The sequence below is a fragment of the Falco peregrinus genome, chromosome W (genome assembly GCF_023634155.1).
Source record: "Falco peregrinus isolate bFalPer1 chromosome W, bFalPer1.pri, whole genome shotgun sequence".
Taxonomy (NCBI): Eukaryota; Metazoa; Chordata; class Aves; order Falconiformes; family Falconidae; genus Falco; species Falco peregrinus.
The window spans coordinates 936,043-945,402 of NC_073743.1; the positions used below are offsets into that span (position 1 = coordinate 936,043).

Genomic DNA, 9,360 nt, shown 5'->3' on the forward strand with positions numbered 1-9,360 from the left:
CTGCATGTTTCCCCTACTTCTCCACATTTTCTGTATAGTATAGCCCATTCTTTCCTTGAATCCCCTTCAATAATGTCATACTCTGCCTGCATACGTTTGCTAATGTTAAACTATGTCGCTTAGAGCAGCCAACATTGCCTAAGCGTGTACGAGGATGGAGTTTTACAAAAAGTTAGAGTATGCAGGAAGTATAACGTATTTAGAATCAGGTTCACTACCATCATTGCTATTATAATCTGGGGGAGCCCCTTGTCCCCTTGAACTTTTGTGCCTATATGTGCTTGTGATATAAGCCGTATGTACCTGTAGATTTCTTTGCGGAAATATATATGTGTGTATGTGTGTAATATATATGTATATATTCCACATATATATATAAGTGGAAATCTATATAGGTATTTCTATAAAGGGGGTGGCCTCCAGGTAATGATCACTTCCTCCTGGAAGGGATTACTTCAACAAGATCCTTTTCCAATGTACCTCTTTAAATATTTTGTTCTGTGAGATTTGCTCGATGTGAGAAGATGAAAAAGATTAATTTCCTGTTTTCTGTAAGGTAGACATATTTTACTGCAAAGGCATATGGACAGTAACTTCTGTTTTCAAGGAATGTGTGTTGCCAGCAAAAATTATTCATGATCACTTCCTTAAATTGTTGGAATAAGGAGTGGGAAAAATATTTCACTTGATTAATAGGATTAGGAATAAAAAATCAAGAACCGTATTTTCTGGAAAAATGGATCTGCAGATTTAAAAAAGAAAAAGAAAGGATGCTTCCCGTATCTACTAGTGGAAATTTAACTTTGTATCTGGGCATTTGTTGGCCTGTACCACGATGAAGATGGAGCTGCTAACAAGGTGCAAAAGATTGAAATGCAGTTCAGCATTTCAGAAGCAGCAGCTAAAGATTTGGAATCAGTCACCAACGTAGCTGTTAAACTATAATGAGTTTCAGAAAGTGGCAGCTGATTAGCACACGCCGCTCTCTCTGTTACCCTAGAAAATACCCATTACGCTGGTTTCTGTTGGAAGCGTACCCCAACACTGCTTTGCAGAAATAGCTGGGATGTTTGGGTAGTCAGCATGGACTCAGTAAAGCAAACACAAACTCCACAACTCATCCTGGGGTTTCACCTGCAGCTCGTTAAGGTCCTGTGCATTGCCCCAACAGCAATGATGAGGCTTGGTTTAAACTACAGGTATGCAATTAGGTATACGTGACTTATAGGATAGATCTTACTAACTCATAGGTTCAAGATATATTTGATATCTATCAAGCTTTTTTTAAAATTACGTGGCTCACAAAGCACTTACATAGATGAACAAATAGCTCTAATGAATCTATTTTACCGAGTTTAAATTGCAGCCACAAAAATATTTCTATTTTGGAACATGCTATACTACTAAACAGAATCTTTTCTCCCACCACCTTAAGAACTACTAATCTGCTTTGTGCTAACATTAGTCTATCTCAAAAGTTCTTTTTACATTTATCTCTTTCCCTTTTTCTCATTGCTCTTTGATGTTTTATTGTGTCTCTACCTCTGATATTTGTAGCATATTCTGATTTCATATACACTTTTGTAACATCTTAGTAGTATTTACAGTGGTATTACTCTTGAATGACACAGAAGTAACAGATCAAAGCTTCTTTTCTTTTTAATCATCTGCCCCCTATGGCATAGACTGTGTTTTCATCATTCTTTGCAAAGCACTGTGTCAAGTAGCAAGAATGTTTGGAAGAGATACTGAACCAATTTCCTTTCCGGAAAATCTGAAATTGCAAGCAGACAAAAAAAAATAATAAATCAGACATATAAGATAATTCATCTGTGATGATGTTCTGCGCCACTGTGCCAATTTTTCACCCACAGATCTAAAAATATCTTACCACAATCTCCAAACGTTAGGGAGTTGGAACTGATGAAAGTTTTGTTTTGTTTGGATTGGAGGTTGTGGGTTTGCTTGTTTGTTTGAAGATTTCTGCACAAAGTCTGTTTGAATGTAGCGGTCCTGAGGAATTGAGAGGATTGCTGAACACAACTTGATGATCGATGCAGATCAACGTTTACCATGCTAAGCAAAGAGCAAGCTTAATCTGACTGAACCAACTTCAACTTGACTCTTGCTCTCATTAGTACTGCCCTGCCTATTGATCTGTGGCCTGATGGCCAACTCTTGTTCACAATCACGTTCAAGTACAAAAAATTTGTAGCATCAGCAAGGCTTTGGGAACACAGAAAAAAAACAAAGGATAAGGGGTGGTAACTAAAAGTCTGCCAAATTAGGTCCCTCCTCTGGTAAATTTAAGGTTTTATCCGGAGAAATTCTTCCTGACATCCACTTAGCTCATTACTGAAGTGGAACAACTGAATATGCAGCGTCCCAACATCAACACCTGCTGTTCTTTGGACTCACATGCAAATTTTGTATTGTACAGTAACACCTGGACAAAGACAGATAGAGCAGTTACTCATTATGTCAAATCACTTGGCATCCTCTGTGGTCTGACTGTTAGTGTTTTGTATTATATACGGATTCCAGTGAGCACAAGAAGAATAATAAGCATTTCCAGTGTTTATAGTATGACTATTGTCAAGATTCATTTTTATTCAAAGTAGTGCAACTATATGAACTAATGCTTAGAGAAAGAGAAAAAGAGTTTGATTGTTTTTTGAATGTCATGCTAACTTTGGTAATCCTTTTATTATGTGCCTTTTCATCAGGCCTTCACTGTATATCTATATTTTAAGAGAAAACATACACACAAAAAAATCCTGTCAATTCAGTCTATTAAAGGATTTTTTCTCTCCCGAACTTTGTAATCCTTGCTTGGAGTTCTGACGGAGGAATGGTAATGGGAGAGCTCTGCTTTGTCAAGGACTGAAAAACAGCAATGCTTGCTTGCTGACAAAATCTTGAATAAATAAGTTGAGCGCAATCAAAACAAATTTTAAAATAATTTCTCTCCTACTGCAGGATATTATTTGAGATTTCTCTCAAATTAATTGCAGTGCAACACTGTTGGCAGTAGCATGGAACTTACTGAAGTCCTATCTCCTGTATTAAGAGAAATGTTAATACAGTGAAAACTTACTACGTGATACCCTTGCCCTCATGAAAGAGGAGGCAGAGACTCGCCGGGCCGACCCTGTCTGTGATGCGGTGGATGTCTCTGTCCTGCAGGGCAGTGGGTGGGAGTGAGCCATCACCCCCCATCCCCCCCGGGCAGCAGGCAGGGAGCAGCAGGAGCAAAGGCATCTGGAGGGGCCGGAGAGGAGCAGCAGCGAACTGCTCTCCCTGCCTGAAATCCTGAGGCTGCAGAGCAGGCAGAGAGGCTCTGCAGGAGAGTTTTACTGCAGGTCGATGTTTGAGCGCATTCAGGTGAGAGAGTGGCTGGGGAAATGGTAGGTGAAGAACCAACTGCTTAGTAAAAAGGCTGCTTATTCCGTCTGACGTGCGGAATTAAACTCCGTAACTCGGGGTAAGTTATGAAGCGGGGTGTTTATTGCGGTGCCGGGTGCAAGGGGGGTCGCTCCTCCTAACTTGCACACGTAGCTTTACTCACGATACATATTTACACAGTGAAGTTGGTTAGTTCTGCCCAAAGCCTACACCTACGAGCTAATTATTGGTTAGTTGCCTTCTCGCTTCAGTTTAAAGGTAGAGTTCATTTTAAATTTACTCCCCATGCTCCCCGGGCGGGGGCATTCACTCTCTTCGGGGGGGCCATTTGAGTAGGAGGTCGGGATCTCCCCCTACCACAGTGATTTTACCCCGGTGTCCTTGAGTCTTACCCCTTCAGCAGCCCGTTTTCTTCCAGCAGCTCGCAGGCCCCTGCAGCAGGCTCCGTATTCCCACGCCGGTGGGCTCAGCTCCCCCTGCCCTGGCTGCCCCCCGAGGCGCTGAGCGGGCCGAGCCCCAGCCCTTCTCTGCAGGCAGGGAGGCTCCTGCCCGCCTGCCGACGGCTGCTGGCCCCGGGGCGGCTCCTGCCTGCAGCCCGGCTTTCGGGGGGCACCGCACTGTCTGGGGTCGGGGGGGCACGGCCCTGAGCGCGACAGCTTGCCTGCCGGAAGGCAGAGCCGCTCGGCGTTAAGGCCAGCGTAGTTTTTGCGTGTGTTTGGTCGTGATTTGGCTTCCGGAGAATAATGCTTTTGAGGTATGATGGAATGAAATCATGATCGAAACAGAGTAGGCGTTTGCAGGAGAAATACCAGCTTGGGTGTAAGTCGGTGAGCTGTTTTGCCTCTCCCCAGCATTACCTTTAATGTTCGTTGTTGGAGGGAAATCTGTCGTGCTAGAGGTATTGTTATAGTTTACCTGTCCAATGAAATGACAGAGACTGGCCAATTAGAAAATGTGATTTATTAAAGCAAGCGACAAGTAAGCAAAACAGCGCTGGGCGGCCGGGGAGTCTCCTGCTCCACCAACGGCACGCAAATTCAAGCAAGCTGAGCAGCTCTTTTTATCTTCCCCGAGGTCGCTTCTGACACCTTCAGTACGCCCCTCTGCTGCTTCTGTTATCCTGGTTTCTCGTCAGACAGGACGTTCCCATGTTTGGTGCAGCAAGATAACATTGTGGACATGTCTCTTCTTGTTAAACAGGAAGTTCTTAAGACCACCACAATGGGTTCCTTCCTCTTGCTTACCTTGGTTGATCAGCAAATTACCTTTAGTTACTTATTACAATTCCCCCCTTCTTTTATTTATAAATAATTTGCTGATCAAACCTAGACAATACCTCACAAGCTGCATCTAATTCAGGATTTTCATTTGGTATGATTTTCATCTCTAGTTCCGATTGCTTCATCACCATTAGCTGCACTTTTTCCAACCTGTTTTTCACAAAAGTTACAAATTTATTAATGATACAGGGTCCGAAAGTCAGAACCAATAACAACATTATGAGGGGTCCCACCAAAACAGAAATTAAAGTAGTCAGCCAGGGTGACTGTGGTTATAAAATTCTTTACCTTTTGCTTTTTCTTGTTACCTTTTTTGTTCTTTAATAACTCTGTTGGGTCCCACTGCTTGTGGCGTTTTTAGTTCATGTTTCTGAATAAATATTAAGACCCCTCTATCAGCTCCAGGTTCCCAATATCTTATTCCCCAGGTTCGTCCTAATAGCCATCCGTGGTCATTAGGCTGCAGGATTTCTAGTATATAACATGCTTACAGTTGCCAAGATGGGGGCCCTCTACGTGTCTATCCCAGCTAGGAGCTGGCGGATTGCATCCTCTGGGTCCCCATGTTATATTTAAGAATCTATTTTTAATGGCTACGTCCCAGTTTGAAGCTATGGTTTCACATCCCCAATATGCACAGTAATAGTGATTAAGGAAATTGCAATAGCTTTTCCCTGGATTCGAACTGGGGCAGAGATAAAATGGTTTTATTGCTCTTTCTCGTCGACCGGGTGGGTCTAGTTCATAAAAGACTAAATCTTCCAATTTAACTTGGAATTTTGGGGATCCGGCTGTCACGTTATACCGAACTTCTATTGAATATTCCCATCAACCTAAGGTCCAATTGAAGGGTAATGCTCATTTTCTTTTTTTTTTTTAAAGTCATGGTAATCAATACCATTAATAGGATAGTAGCTTTCATTTCCCCACTGTTCAGTACCTCTCTGCCTTCCTCGTCTACTGTTTTGCAGAGAGCAACGGGATATCAATATCTTCTCGGCAGCAGCAGGTAGTCTTCAGGGGAATTTTGCTGTTATCCTGTCAATAATTTCCAAGGTCTAAAGAGTTAGTTATCTCTCAAATATATTTCCACCTGTTTGGTTGTTGTGCCCGTTTCCAGGCGGATCTTATAGTACACTGTCCTAAAACTCTATACCAGTCTGTTTCATATACTTCCCAAAGTTCAGGTACTGACAGTTCCCATCCACAAAATAATTTACGAATTTCCACTTGATCCTCTGGTCCCCTGGTACGTATCAAATCATTGTGACATTTCATACAGTAAGGTTGTCTCTTAAATGAAACACAGGACCAATCCCTATCACAATTTAGACATCGGCAAACAACCTAACGTAAATGTCCGGAAGTAGGGTGTTTTAAGCAGGGTATTCCCTGGAGATCTCCTATTCTGGGTGATTCGGGTATCTCCGTCTCTGTGTTGTTTTGCGGTCAGCCAGCAATGGTGAGACAGATAGCGATGTCCCAATAATGTCCTTCACACCACCCCGTGGCTCAACATTGCTGCTCCGTGGGTGGCATAGATAGAGATAGAGAAAAGATTCTGCCAACTATACAAACGAGGTTAACAATCTTTATCTAAGCATTAAACCCATTTACCATTATCAATAAACAATAACAGGCAATAACTACAAATGACTAACAATAACTATAAATCCCTAACGTTACTACAATAACGTTAGCTAACAATTCAAAACTCAAACATGTCATAAGCTAATTTCAAAACATTGTCATAACAGGATTACATAACAAAACAAAATAAAACATTTCTTAGCATATATAAGGTTTGTTTGTGGGGGTTAAGAATCAAGAGCCAAGAGGTGGGCATTTAAAGGGGTAAATTTTCATGCCCCTTTAAGGTTAGGCCGCGCATGCGTTTTCATTGTGCAGTTTTGGTCAGGGCATTAGCCTGAATCTTGACCAGGAGGGTCACGGACCAATTTGTTTGTCTCGCCACAAACAATCCTTATCATTTTGGAAAAGATGGGAGCAGGAGACGACGCACTTTGTACGGTTTTGCTGTTCAGCCTTTGTCTCATCGTGACTACAGTAACCATCAGTATGTGCTTTTGTGAGTGTTTTTGGTCACGCCGGTACAGAAGAGTGCGATCTCTTCCTCGCAGTCCGCCCCGAGTAGTGGAACCCATGGGATACCAAAGCAGAGTGCGAGAGACTGTTATATAAACAAAAGAAAACTCTTGATCTCCAGCAGTTACCATGTGACTTGTTATTTGTTTCTGTTCATCTTCGTTACCTCGTGAAGAAAAATACCAAGGACCAGAGACAGACTATCGTGGAGGGAACAGATGGAGTTACCACCCCGACATTATTCAGGACTGTGCTGGACTCACGAGTGAAGAAGCCTGTTTTCCACGTCACATGAGACTTTGCTGGACTGTTATTCTGTTATTCAACTTCTAGTTCATGTTTGTTAAGAAATTGTTATTTGTTGTTTACTGGTTGTCAAATGATTCATTGAATTTACTTTACATCTAACACACGGTTTTCAAAGTAAATCAAAAGGGTTGGGTAATACATATAATAATAACCTACAAAACCAAAACCTATAAACAACACTTACAACTATACATTCCACTTAAGTAATAAATGAACTATAAATACTATAGTTTCTTTAAACATTCTTTTTTTTTTTATATATATATATGCGTCACTATCATGGCTAGACTATAGGGATTTCGCATGCGCGGTCTTTCCAGATTTTTCCAGTACATTCTGTGGGGTTTAAAATTGCGCATGTTCAAAGGCATACACGATAAAAGATGGCTGCTGAGTGTCCAGATGAAGTCCTGGACCCATTTCCCGAGCTTACCACTCCGGTAAGTTTGTTAATGGTAACATTTATGGCACTATGGCCAAATGGCAGGTCCTTGCTTGGAATGCAATGTTTTCTCACCATCAGACCGCCACGTCACCTGCCAGGGAGGAAGGGTCTGGAGTGAACATTTCCCCCTCTGAACATCCCGTAAGGTGAGTGTTTTTTAAACGTCTAACCTGTATGGTTCATTATAAATGGGAATCAAAACCCTTTTTTTTTTTTTTCTCGTTGTTTAGGCAGAGGGTGCGTTTTTCTCCTGTCACACGCAAGAACTTATGGCGGAGGTGGAAAAGTATAAAAGACGTTACCCCATCCTCGTCTGTGCGTTCCTGACGGTTGTTTTCTTTGCTATTCTACTTGTATTCTTAATCAGCCTACATTGTTATATGAATTGTTAATAGTTAATTATTCCCAGATTCTTGTTTGCTATTAAATTGTTATTGTGTTAACTATATAATCTGTATTGTCGACTGTACATTTCGGCGTACTACTCGAATTTGTTTAACGCCACTGGATGAAATCCTAGTAGCAAATTGCATGTTAGTTATAACGTGTTGAATTAATCTTATAAAACATGGAACAGCACATGGCAAAAACAATAAGGTGGCTAATCCACATAACAAATAAAATAGGATTTGTTTTACCCAGGGGCTTCCGAGAAGCCAGGAAAACAAATCAATATTCCAGTCTTTCCAAGTTCGGATGGGAACATGGGCTAACTTCCCTATCTCTGATGTGATTTGTTTAACTACCTCACCATTGCCATCAATCTTCAAACAACAATTGGAAACATTTAATTTACCACAAACACCTCCTTCTTCGGCTAGCAGGAAATCGAATAGTTTGGCTCCTGATCTGTACTTACAGTTTGGATTTTACCATCTGGTATTAAGGATAATTCCTCCTTTCCTACCTCCTCTGCTGCTGCAGACTTTCATCTGCACATCCCATAACAAGTCACCGTCATGGTAAAACACACAGATTTACATTAGTAGAACTGCTACAGAGTGTATTTTATTTCAGTTTTTCTGCCAATATTCCCCACAGCCTTGCTGAGCAAGGGATATTGTTTTACCTGAACTAGGCAGGCCTTCCCCTTATCATTTTTACTGTAACAGGTAAAGCATTTTTTCCTTACCTGGAATTTATTTCCAGATATACCTGGTTAAAGATTTCTTTTACTTCAGGGAGGTCCTCTCTTCCACTTAAAGATTTTGGTGAATTTGGCATTCTTACTTGTTTTCTTAGTTTGTCCTTTAAAGGTTTCAGGATGTTTTCCTGGTGGCCAGCAGCTCCCACAACTGTAACAAATTCTTTTCACTGAAGTTTAACACCAAATAAGTTGGTTTTGTATTCACTAAAAATTCCACCTCATTTTTCCTAGTCCCTAGTTCACCAGAACCCCTTGCTGGTTCTTTAGCTTAGGGCAATCTCGCTTCCAGTGTCCACTTTCCCTACAATATGCTCATTCGCTTCTGCCTGATATTCCTCCTCTGTCATCTCCTCTACCAGTTTAGCACGACCCAGCTCTTCTTCTCTTACCTTCTGTACACGTCCCCTGTTCCTTCTATCAACATTTCTACATCACGATTACCTTAGTAAAAATCAATTCAAACCTTTATCCAGTCCTATTCACAACCAACTTTCAAACACCTAAATTTCCCCATTCAGAGATTCACCTTTACTCTCCTCAGACCCGCTGCCTGCCCTAGAGGGGCCGTTACGGGTCCTGTTGTGCTGCAAATGCTGCAGCAATCGGGGTGACATTGTCAGGTCCTTCTGCTCAATTGTCAGCAACAGCAACCCCTCCTCCCCACCATC

At 41.6% G+C, this 9,360-nt stretch overlaps 1 long non-coding RNA gene across 1 annotated transcript; it reads left to right on the forward strand.

The window, feature by feature from the left end:
- The first annotated feature begins 3,278 nt into the window (after nucleotides 1-3,278).
- Nucleotides 3,279-8,734, forward strand: LOC129783089 (uncharacterized). Its single transcript, XR_008745081.1, has 3 exons — nucleotides 3,279-3,384; nucleotides 7,624-7,691; nucleotides 7,776-8,734. It is a non-coding gene; the product is annotated as an uncharacterized LOC129783089 (long non-coding RNA).
- The last annotated feature ends 626 nt before the right edge of the window (nucleotides 8,735-9,360 follow it).